This window comes from Dasypus novemcinctus, chromosome 17, assembly GCF_030445035.2.
Source record: "Dasypus novemcinctus isolate mDasNov1 chromosome 17, mDasNov1.1.hap2, whole genome shotgun sequence".
In the NCBI taxonomy this organism is placed as follows: domain Eukaryota; kingdom Metazoa; phylum Chordata; class Mammalia; order Cingulata; family Dasypodidae; genus Dasypus; species Dasypus novemcinctus.
The window spans coordinates 42,351,296-42,363,870 of record NC_080689.1 but is presented as its reverse complement, the minus strand read 5'-3'; the positions used below and the strand labels follow the sequence as shown (position 1 = coordinate 42,363,870).

The 12,575-nt window shown below is 40.0% G+C and overlaps 1 long non-coding RNA gene across 1 annotated transcript in view; it reads left to right on the top strand.

Moving 5' to 3' along the window:
- Window positions 1-12,321, top strand: part of LOC139436749 (uncharacterized) — a 62,606-nt gene extending 50,285 nt beyond the window's left edge. The window contains exons 2-4 of the long non-coding RNA XR_011646099.1: window positions 5,821-6,022; window positions 7,853-8,198; window positions 8,652-12,321. This is a non-coding gene — a long non-coding RNA (uncharacterized lncRNA). The remainder of the gene's footprint in view (window positions 1-5,820; window positions 6,023-7,852; window positions 8,199-8,651) is intronic.
- Window positions 12,322-12,575: the final 254 nt, after the last annotated feature.

Genomic DNA, 12,575 nt, shown 5'->3' with positions numbered 1-12,575 from the left:
CATATTTTGGAGATTTTTTTCTCCCATTTTCTTGATTTGGTCAATACTCAAACTAATGCAGTTTTTTGTGCTCATGCTCCATTGGACAGATACCTGGAATCAAATTTGAGTGCTTAAACCCTCATAGAAATTTTATAGGAGAAATCATTAAATATCCAATGAAACAAAGTTTCAACTAGCAGAGGATTTCTAATTACCCAGCTCCCTCTTACTTTTGTATATTCTGATTGGTGGCTCATCCAGATAAATTCATAATCATATCAATTATGCTAGTCTCCCCTGTGAAATGTCAGCCCTTAATCTCCTTGGCTCCACACAAGGGAGGATTGCAAAAAAAAAAAAAAAACTCCATTGGAAGCACTCTGGGAGGCCCAAAAGTCTCCAAGCTGAAGAGAAATGAACATGTTCTGTGAAGTGGAGAATGTGTATGCTGTATTGACTTTGTCAGAGCAAAGTGATTGTGAACCAATATGTCATCAATAATGCATTATTATTTTGAAGACATTAGAGGTAACTAAGTGTTTACAAGCTTTATGATAGTTCTGACATTTTAATGGGCCCTTAAATGGAATGAATTATTAAAACACACACTTCTGATGAGGTCATGGTCTCTTTAAGTTTAGGGATCAACAGAAATAGTCTAGGTGCCAATTCGACTAGAGCTATGCCAGTAATATGTGCTGTCAAGTTATTATATTTTAATAGCACAGTGAGAACCTGTCTCCCCACACAAGTCCATCAAGAAGACCAGATAGAGTGTGAGGATCCAGTACTGAGAGCCTCATCTTTTTCACTTCCCAGATATGTTGATCTTTCATCAAGGTATTAAATAGTCTTGTTTATTATACTTATAGTAACAAGAAAATAATTAGAGATGATATCTTCTCTCTCTTCCTTTACGATATGATTGTTTCTGTGTATTTTACCCTACTACAACAGTTGGATGGCTCCAAACATCCTGAATGTTGACTAATGATTTTAAAACAAACAAAAATGACTTCTCAAATTGGGTATTCTGTTAAATATATATATATGTGTGTGCATGTGTGTATGTATGTATATACACACACACACATATGCACACACAATTGAATATCCTGTAAAAGATTTTATACACACACACAAATATAGATAGAGATAAAAGAGCTTTTCATTTAAAGAGGGTGTCAGAACTGAGCTCTCCTTGCTCAATTCCTCCTTCTACCCTCACCTGAGATTACTCTGCAGAAAACCTCAGATTCTATGGAGCTTGAATCTGAAAACCACTGATGTAGACAAACCATATGATTTACTTGAATTTCTCACTTAGATTCAGGATGTTTGGGTATTTGCAATTGTTATTAAGATTGTTGTTAATAGGGCCAACCCTACTGTTCCTCTGTGTCAGGATCCATAGAACTTTGCAGCTTAGGACTCTTTCTATAAAAAGCTTGTTAGCTGAGAGCTCAGTTTTTAATGTAGTGTTGTTGATAAAGAGGCATCTAGAAATTTGCAATGAGGAATTTTTTTTTTTGCCCTGAGATTTGCCTTGGCAGAAGAAAATGATGCTTTGCATTCACTGCAATACACCTTCTGGATAGTTAGAGACTGTAAGTACTTAGGGTTCGGATAGGTGTACTTTATGACTGGTAAAGAAGACAAAGAACCTTGAGCACAAAAGCACTTGAAATGTTAGGGAGAAAACAGAGTTCTCAAGGAACTTCCTCCAAGGTCTTGGGGCAGTAAAGACTGACTTGTCTAACATTGGAAGTTTACATAATACTCTTCTAGAAATACCCTGGTTTTTGGCCTCTTCCAATTCAGGAACCAAATTCTTAAGGTTAAACCTGTACCATGATTTCTCAATGGTATGAGAGAAACATATGAGCAAGGGGAAAATATCAAAAAAGTCTTTTTTAGCTAGAATCCTTTCAGCTGAAAGTAACAGAAAAGACATCTAAAATTGGTTTTAAAATGGAGATATGTATTATCTTATAGATCATGTTCTTAGGTAGAGCAATTCTAGTCTTGGTCAATTCTGTGACTCATCAACAAAACCGAGTACCCAAATCTTGCCTTTCATTTGCTCTGCCATCTTCAACATTTGTGCCCAGACTTGTCTTCTCCTAGTTGCGAGGTGCTCATCATGTTCAGGGTATCACATGCAGGTGGCAATTTTGATGGAAGAACAGGGATTTCCCCCTATTGTTCCTTTTTTTTTTTTTTTTTTTGGTTCAGTGAGAAATATTATTCCCAGAGGACCCAGGCAGATTTCCCCTCACATAGCATTGGCCAAATGGTAACATAAGCCTGCCTAAATATTTGGCAGGGGCAAATCATGATTCATCCTGGGGATTGGGGAGGAACCAGTCAGGTTTCCCAGAAACTCTTGCCTTTTCTGTCCCATGAGACAAAAAGGGAAGAAATCTTAGACAATGAGAATCTATCACAGGTTTCAGGTTTGTCATTCCTTGGCATATTTTTTGGTGACACTCCAATTATCTCCAATGAGCCCTAGTTACTTTGACTCATTAGAGATAATGAGCCATAGTGACTAAGTTAACATAGTAACTAAGTAACTAAGTTACTAAGCCAAGTTACTATGAATTATTTTTAATGAAAAAAAGCAACAGCAACTAGGAGAGCAATTCTGTAAAAAAATCTACATCTTATAGTCTACCCCAAAATGAACTCAAAATGAATTTGAGGTAAATGCAACAAAAAACACAAAACAAAAGACTTTTTCATAAATTCTAGAGAGACTAGAAGAAAATAGTGGTTCAGACCAGAGGAAGAATGTCAACTCTCATGGTTTTGAAGCAATAGAGAGTTATAGAAGAAATAACGGAAAATAGTTGATATATTTGAATGTAAAAAATTATGACTTTTTCTATAATGAAAAAAGCAAACTAATAAAAATGGACAAAAGCCTGAAAATTTTAGTAAAAGATGACAGAAGGTTAATATTTCAAATTTGTAATTGTACATTAAAATTTAGACAATTTACATATTAAGGCTAAGATAAGCATAAAATTGAGGAAGAAATGATTCACAAAAGGAGAAACAAATTGTAACTAAACATATAAAAAGCCATACATCTTTACTAGGAATCAAAGAAATTAAAGGTAAAGCATATTTGAGATGACATTTTTTACCTTCTAACCAAGCTTTTAAAAGATCATAATATCATTATGATTGTGGTATAGCTGTTATACTTATCAATTGCTCTTAAATTGATATATCTTTTTGAAAGATAAAAATGAGAGCCCCAAAGATGTTCATACTCTCTTTTGTTCAGTAATTCCAATAGTGAAAGTTTATTCCACCCAAATACATAAAGAGAAGAAAAACGTTATATATTCCAAGATATTCAACTGCAGCAATAGTTCTAGTAGGAAAATACTGGAAACCCCTGAAATGTGCACTATTATGGAAATGGTTTAACAAAATATGGAATTCTTGTGATCAAATATTATTCAATCATTTAAAAATGTTAACTTTGAAGGCATCCTAACAATAAGGGAAATATAATAAAATGAAAATGGGCAGAATTCAGAATTGTATTTGTATTATGATACCAATTATATAAAATATGGAAGACATTAGGATAATCAGCTATTGGTGATATCTTGATTGTATAAAATAGTTCTTTAATGTAGTTGTATTGGTTATCTATTCCTATGTAATTAATATATTATCACCAAACTTACAGGCTTAAAATACCAAACATTTATTGTCTGATGGTTTCCGTGCATCAGAAATTTGGGAGCAGCATAGGTGGGTGATTCTTGCTCAAGGTCTCTCATGGGGCTGTAGCCATCTGAGACTTGTCCAGGCTGGAGGAACTGTAGGCAGCAGGCCTCAGTTCCTCATTACATGGATGTGGAGTGAGTTGCTATATGGTGAATGATGGGAACACAGGCTTAGGCATAATAGAGACTTTCAGCAAATTACTGCTTTGTTATGCACACAGCACTAAGTGTCTAAAAGAACAAGGGAGGAGATCCCATTGTGGCTGGACCCTAGGGAGGCCAACTTCTTGTTGGTGGCCATGCATACCCATTTTGCACTAGAAATGAAGGACACTGAGGGTTGGGGTTTTATATATTCCAGAAGGAGGGGGGCCCTGCCAATGAGCAAAAGGCACGCATAAGGCAATACTTGTGCTCTGGCAAGCAGCTTGGGATGGTTGAGATTTAAACTGTGTCATCCTCCCTACCTCTCTCCACCATGTTTATGGTCTCTTGCAAAATGGAAACCTACCAAACACCTGCATGGCAATAAGCAAGAGGGTAAAAGGAGGAGAGTAGGTGAGGGCTAGATGATGGCCACTGAGTGTGTCTGAAACTTCCCCAGAAATGAGATTCTCCATCGGAGTTTTTGACATGACAGCTGGCTTCTCCCAGAGTGAGTGATGAGAAAGGGAGGGGGGGGGGCGGGGGGAGCAGAGGAAGAGGAGGAGGAGGAGGAAGTCAGTTCCTTTTATGACCTAGCCTCCAAGTCACACACCATGATTTCCATTTTGATTTTCCAAAACGGAGTTCCTAAGTCCAACCCACATTTAGGGGGAGGGAAATTAGACTCTATCTTTTGAAGGAAGGTGTATCAAAACATTTGTGAATGTATTTAAAATCACTGCAGCAGTTAAGGGTTCTTTTCAATAATAATAAAGCTGAAAGCAGACAACAATTGGATGACTCACTTAAAATATGTGAAGTATGAGTGTTGAGTAGGAGAAGTACAAAAAAAAAAGAAGAGGTGGTCTATAATGACCAAATTAAAATGCCAAAGACAATTTATTTATTTATTTATTTATTTATTTAAAGATTTATTTTTATTTATTTAATTCCCCTCCCCTCCCCCGGAGGTCTGTTTTCTATCTTTTTGCTGTGTCTTGTTTCTTTGTCCGCTTCTGTTGTCGTCAGCGGCACGGGAAGTGTGGGCGGCGCCATTCCTCGGCAGGCTGCTCCCTCCTTCACGCTGGGCGGCTCTCCTTATGGGTGCACTCCTTGCGCGTGGGGCTCCCCTACGCAGGGACACCCCTGTGTGGCAGGGCACTCCTTGCGCGCATCAGCACTGCGCATGGGCCAGCTCCACATGGGTCAAGGAGGCCCGGGGCTTGAACCGCGGACCTCCCATGTGGCAGACGGACGCCCTAACCACTGGGCCAAAGTCCATTTCCCCCAAAGACAATTTAGACTGTACTCCAGGGTTTATTTCTGATATCGTGGTGGCCAGGGCATTGACACTATGGCTTACTTGGGTCCCAAGGGAGCAGGTAGAGGAATGGCATCTTGCTAGTAGATGAAAAGAAATCTCCTTTATTTCTAACAACATTGTCCAGGTTGAGCATAACATTTTATCAGCCTTCTCTGAGGGGCCTGTTCTGATTCCTCATCTGCTTGAAAGCTCTGGTTGTTGGGTGTACATTTCATCTGAATGAACAATTACCTTTGAGCCATTGTAATGCATTTGAAATTCAATTTCAAAAAGTCACAGAGCATGAGCTATGGTCTGTAAGTACAAACACATATGGAAAAATGAAAAACAAATGCCAGTTAGTGCTAGAGCTACAATTAGGTATACCACAGTATCCTGCTTAAATTCTGAAATATTTTCCTTAGTTATATTCAGCTTTCAATGTTTCAGAGACTGATCACCTAGTTTGGCTATTTTTCAGACTGTTGTCTTCCTGCCTGACTTTTGGCCACTTTACTTGTTTCTGAGTAGTGAGAAATGTGATGATGATGATGATGATGATGACAACAGTAAAACTCTGTAGTGCCTCTGAGGGGAAGGCTAATTTTCTATGGATTTTCTAAAATGTTGTTTTGTTTCCAGGAGTCATGTAATACAGTGCACAGAGAATGAAATGTGGAATTGGAAAGACCTGAGTCTGATCCCTTGCTTTGTTGCTTCTTCCATTCAATAAAGGCTTATTGTGTGAGACACTATGGTGGATGCTTGGGAGGTAATGATAAAAATGACATGTGCAGCACGTTCAAAGAGCTTGATCCAGTGGAGAATACAGATGAGAACAAAGGTAGGTGAGTTTAAGGTGCTAAGAGAGTTAATGGGAGGGTACTTACCCACTCTTGGAAGATGTGGTGGTAGGAGGAAACTGCCACTTGTCTGGGTCAGGAAAGATTTCAAAGAAGATGAAACATTTATGTGGAGATGAAGAGGGGAGAAGAAAGAACACATACAAAGATCGGGAAATAAGAGCGAGCCCTGCCATTTTGGGAATCTGATGGTAGCTCTAGATGGCTGTGTGGCAGACACTGCTGGTTGGTGGACCTGAGAACCATTTCTGTCTTCTTTTTTCTTTCCTGCCTTCCCCTGTAGAGGGTTCTCTTGCAGCTAAGTGTGACCAATGAGATATTACTGAGGTTTGCTGGAGGGATCCTGGTAAATGTTTCGTTTTCATGATTAAGGAGAGCAGACTTGGCTGGCACATTCCTTATTCTTCCCTCTTCCTTCTCGCTTTGAATGCTGGTAAGACACTTACAGAAATAGCTGCCATTTTGTGTTTATGAAACACGACAACAAACCATAATTATCAACAGGAAAAATAAAAGGAGCCTGCATCAATCATGCAGCTGCTATACCAATCTTGCATTTCCTACCTACAGACTACTTAGGTGGGAAAAATAAACCTCTGTTAAGCCACATGTTCTGATTTTCTGTTACTTGCAGCCCTTTAGATTCCTAACTGATAGGGCATGAAGTGTTGGATTGGAGTTTGAGTCATACAAAAAGATGAGGTTGGAATTGTAAACTGTGTTAAGAAATTTGAGCAATTAGAAGCCTTTGGCAAATAATTTCAATGGTTTCTCTAAGTCTGAGTTTCCTCATCTATAAAGCAGGAATAATAATGTCCGCTTTATGGCTTGTGAAGACTAAATGAGTTAATGTACGTAAAAATGCCCAATATTGTTGGCACTTAATAGGCACTCAGTAATCTGCAGCTAATTTTCTGATGATAATGATAAAGAAGGAAAAAAATGTGACTCTGTGCAATCTTGAATTGGCAGACACAGTATGCAACTTGTCTGCTCCCTGTGATTCCTTTTTTTTTCATTAATTCACTCACTCATTCATTCATTCTTCAAATATATTAAGCCACAGTTATGTGCCAGGCATTATGTTAGGTCCAGAGAGAAATGATCCTTGTCCTCATGTAGCTTACGGTCAGGGGAAGGAGGCAAAAATGAGCAAACAAATTGGAAAATAATAATTCCAGCTATGGTTGACTTGTTCTCCAGGTTGTGTAATAACTGGAGGAAAGCTACTTCTTGGAAATGGATCTCCCATAGGCAGGGAGGAGAGATTCTATTGAATCTAAGAATATCAAAGAATCTAAAAATACCAATGAAAGCACATGTGCTTAAATGAGTGTGCTTCTGTAAACAGCATTATATAAATGCAGGGTGGAAATGGGGAGAAGGAAGGGTACAGAGAGGAGAAAGAACAGGAGCACCCTAAGCACCCCTCTCATTGGAGTGTTTCTTGGCCCCTTAGTGAGGCCTAAATACAGGCCATGGCCCAGTGATACTTCCTGGTCAGAAGAGTACCTGCAGAAAGGAGCCCAGATGAGCTCCAGCATCTTATGGGAAAAGGGAGATAATTTTAAGGGAATATAGCATGGACTCTGGAATTGGTCTGAATTCAAACTGAGCCCCACTCCTTAATGGTTTTGGGACTTTAGGAAAGTTACTCAACCTTGCTATATCTGTTTCCTAAGCTATTCACCAGGGAACAATAATAGTAAGTGCCACCTAAGGTTGCTTTGATGAATGAATGAGCGAATCTATGTAATGTACCTGGTATAAAGTAACACTTTGTAAATATTATCTATTTTTGTTGTTGTCAGTTTTTCAGTGGTAGAATCTCACCTATCATCTCACCCATCTGACTAGCCATCAATTTTGAAGAATTCCTTATCTCTCTGTTTCCTTAAAAGAATGTGAATGCCACTCCAAGGAATGGAGAGAATACAACTGCAAGCAAGGAAGTCCCATCCTTCAGCCATATGGGGTCAAAGTCCCCTCTCAATTAAAGGGGGAGTGGGCATCACCATCCCAGAATCATCAGGATTGTGGAATAAAATATGGACTAGAGTGGACTTACTAGTATTCTACTATGGACTTATTGTGATTCTAGCAATGGAAAAAATTATATCGTTGATGTGGAGACAGTGGCCACTGGAGGTGCTAAAGGTAGGGAGATGGAAAGGAGATGTAATAGGAGGGCATTTTCAGGACTTGGAATTGACCTAAATGACATTGGAATGACAGATACAGGCCATTATATATCCTGCCATAACCTACAGAATGGGGTGGGAGAGAGAGTAAACTACAATGTGAACTATAATCCATGCTTAGTGACAATGCTCCAAAATGTGTTCATCAATTGCAATGAATGTACCACACTAACGAAAGATGTTGTTAATGTGGGCAAAGTGGGAGGTGTGGGGAGTGGGGCATATGGGATCCCTACATATATATATATATATATATATATATATATATATATATATATATTTTAAGAAAGTGTTTATTTGTTTTTCCTTCCCTTTCCCCTCCCCCACCCTGCTGTTTTTGCTGTGTCCATTTGCTGTGTGATCTTCTGTATCTATTTCTCTTTTTTGACTTCTCATCTTTCTCCTCTAGGATTCACTGGGATTCGATCCTGGGGACCTCTGATGTGGAGAGAGTTTCCCTGTCAGTTACATCGCCTCAGTTCCTGGTCTCTGCTGTGCTTCACCTTGATTCTCCCTTTTGTCTCTCTATTGTTGTGTCTTCATCTTGCTGCATGACTCACTTGCGCTGGCACTGGCTCACCACACAGGCACTGGTTCCCCATGCAGGCTCACCATGTGGGCACTTGCACAGGCACTTGGCTCACCACATGGGCACTTGCATGGGCACTTGGCTCACTGCGTGGGCACTCAGCTTGCTGCGCAGGCACCCACACAGGCACTTGGCTTACCATGCGGGCACTTGGCTCCCCTTGTGGGCACTTGGCTCACTGTGCGGGCTCTCGGCTCACCGTGGTGGCTCTCGGCTTGCTACGCAGGCACTGGCTTACTGTGTAGTAATGCTTTCTCTTCTTTTTCACCAGGAGACCCCAGGGATTGAACCTGGGTCCTCCCATATGGTTGGTGGAGGCCCTATCATCTGAGCCACATCTGCTTCCCCCTTTATATTTTTTATAATCTTTTAAAAAATATTTTATGTAATGTAAGTATCTTTTAAAAATAAATAAAAATATGTTTTCAAAAAGTATATGAATTATTTTTAAAAGAAACTTTCAATTTTAATATGAATGATTTTTCCTACTCAGATCTTGTGAAGAATCTCTAATAGGAGTTGTTTAGTACTTTCAGAAGAAATTTCCCTAAGTATGTTGGTATGTAAGTCATTCAGTCCAGGAGGCCTGGGTTTATAAGGCAAGTGGGCTCCCTTTAGTACCTCTAAGGTGGTGGTTATCAGAAACCAGGCCATCTTATCGTTAGTTTGCATAATGGTCACTGAGTCAGTGTCTAAAAGTGTTTGACTCTGTTTCCTGGGTTTCATCAATTACTGAAAGATAGTGCCTTTCATTCTGTTAGGCAAACTTTTCTTTCCCCTATGAGAGGTTACTCTTTCATAGACTTTCCTGTTGTAACAACCTCATTTTAAGCTTTTCCTTCTTATTGGGAGCTCTTCGTCTTTGTTTTCACTGAGAGTAACTTTTTTCTTCTGTATCTGAGACTTCCTATTGCACAATAGTGTTGACTTGCTGTGAAAACCATTTCACTGTGTGTGTGGCCAAGGCAGACCTGGCAGATGGTGAACCCAGCCCATTGTCCTTTGGCTTAAGACAGTTCTGAGCTGTGAGGGTAAAACACCGATGTCATTTCTTTACAGGATGGTCCTTCACAAAGACACATTCTAGTAAACCTGATATAAATACGAACTTTAAAGCTGAACAAATAATGGATTTTAAAGGAAATCCCAAATATACATAGAGACCATTTAGGCATTGGTGTTGCTCAAGAGAAACCTCATCTGTTCTGTGCTCATCTAATAAAGTAATCAAAGATGAGCTAACATTTTAATTTAGGAATGATTTCTGCTGTGAACATGCTTATGGGTTCATTTTTCTCATGTAAAAAGCTGACATTATTAGCTCAGTGGTGCAATGATATTAGAACTGGCACCTTTAGCATGCTTTGGCCTTTTCCCCCCCTTCATGATAGCACAACGTTGCAACTCCTGATATCACATGTGTGTTCAAGGCAGGAAGAAAAGGGAAGCAAACGATAGTACCAAATATGTCTCTCTCTTGTTAGGGAAGCTGAGGGTTCCCTGAAGACCCTGCCAGACTTCCCTTGACAGGTCGTTAGCCAAAACTGAGTCACATGGTACTCCTTGATGCAAGGCTTTCTGGGGAAGTGGGCAGAGGGGTGGTCATGATTGATTTAAACTAGTCAAAATTCATTTCCTGGGATGGAATATGTTTTCTCCCCAAACAAAATTAGGGTTTTATTAGTGAGAAGAAGGGGGAATGCAGCTACAATGTATACCCCACACTTCATTTTCCTTGTCTATTTTGACAAAAGGAACCACATTGAACAGGTTGTCTGAAAGTGATTAAGAGAAACACTGTTTTCAACCATCCCTCTCTCAGACTCAGGGCACAGCAGGAACTGCAAACATCCACTTATAACTAGGAAAATATTCTCATGTTGTGCCTCTGTCGTTGAAGCACCACCCCTCCTCCTAATTCACTCCTACATGGAGAGCATCAGGCTGGCCTCATTTGCCAATCTCTCTCTAAACTAGGTTTCAAAACCTTTTGATGGCTGCAGAACAAACAGTTGAATTTTTCTGCTTGCCATTATTGTACACACATTTGGGGGTTGAACTAAAGAGGAAAGTGGGGATGTCAGTAATAGAAGATGACTTCAGCCAACAGATGCTCTTTGTGGTTAAAATGAAAAGAAAAACAAATCTCCAAACTTTAAAATTAGAGATCCAGACATAATGCTCAAGGAAAGAATTTATTAGTATCACAATGCTATGCAGAAGAGAGGAAACACAGTTTTTATTATTTATGGCAGATAAGGAGAGTATCTTCACTTTAATTTTATTTTCAGCTTTGTCTTATGTTAATGTTTTCTTGTCCCAGAATGTTTCCTCCCCTGATGGCAATAGATATGAATTGTGGCTAGTTGGTTTGCTGTCCTGTTTTGGGGAGTTGGGGCTGGAGGTATAGAGGTAGTATAAGACACAGAGGGAATATTGAAGACACAGCTGGCACCGTGTTCTTCCCAGGGCCCCCCTGCCCCAGGACTACACTTGCTTCCAGGCAAGAGGAAGCTGCCATCTGGCATGCACTGTTCCTCGTTAGCTGTTTGATGCTTATCAAAGCTCAGGTTGACTTAATGTTTGCATTACCTTCCAGAGTGGAGGTGGACCATGCACTTGAGCGCTAGGAAAGCCTCCTCAGGATCAGGGAAGGATTGTTAATCTTGTCCTCTTCCATAGGTAATTTCCCCCTCCCTGCTTTTGGGGCAGCCATGTTGGACTTAACTAAAGGAGTTCTATGTGACATGTCCGTTATTTTTCTATCTAGTGAATAAAGAATTTTAATGGTTTCTGACTGAGGTTTCCAATTATATGCTAAAGACCTAAGGTGGCCCCATTATTGATGATGTCCAGAGAGGGGATGGACAGTTTGATTGTATTGCTCTCTTTAAAGTCAGTCGTGGGGCTGTTGAGGATTAGCCAGAAATATTAAATGGAGCTGGGGCTGGACAGTCCTCAGGACAGAAACACATTCATCTAAACTGAAATCTATGGTGAACTGTCAGCCTTTTACTGGACGACAAACACCCAGACCCTACAGTTAAGTTAGAAATGAGTGAAATTTGGGAGAATTCCCCAGGCCCTGGGAGAGTGGCCCATGCCCTGTATTTAAAAGCATATAGAGGGGAAATGGACTTTGGCCCAGTGGTTAGGGCGTCCGTCTACCACATGGGAGGTCCGCGGTTCAAGCCCCGGGCCTCCTTACCCGTGTGGAGCTGGCCCATGCGCAGTGCTGATGTGCGCAAGGAGTGCCGTGCTACACAGGGGTGTCCCCCGCGTAGGGGAGCCCCATGCGCAAGGAGTGCACCCCGTGAGGAGAGCCGCCCAGCGTGAAAAGAAAGAGCAGCCTGCCCAGGAATGGCGCCGCCCACACTTCCCGTGCCTCTGACAACAACAGAAGCGGACTAAGAAACAAGACGCAGCAAAAAGACACAGAAAAACAGACAACCAGGGGAGGGGAGGGGAATTAAAAAAAAAAAAAAAAAAAGCATATAGAAAGGTTTTTATTTTTTTCATCAGTATTTATTCTCTCGCTCACTTGTGAAAATGCAATGTCAGGATTTTTAGTAAAGAAGCTCTGATAATTCTTATGTTTTTTATATATTTAATAGAAAATAGTAAGAAAATGTGGAACTTACAAATTGCCTTTTTCTACAGTTAATTCTAAACAAAAAATGAAGTTGGTGCTATATCCTTTCAAAGATTCATAATATGCTTGTAAGTTTAAGAGTTTTTAGTTTA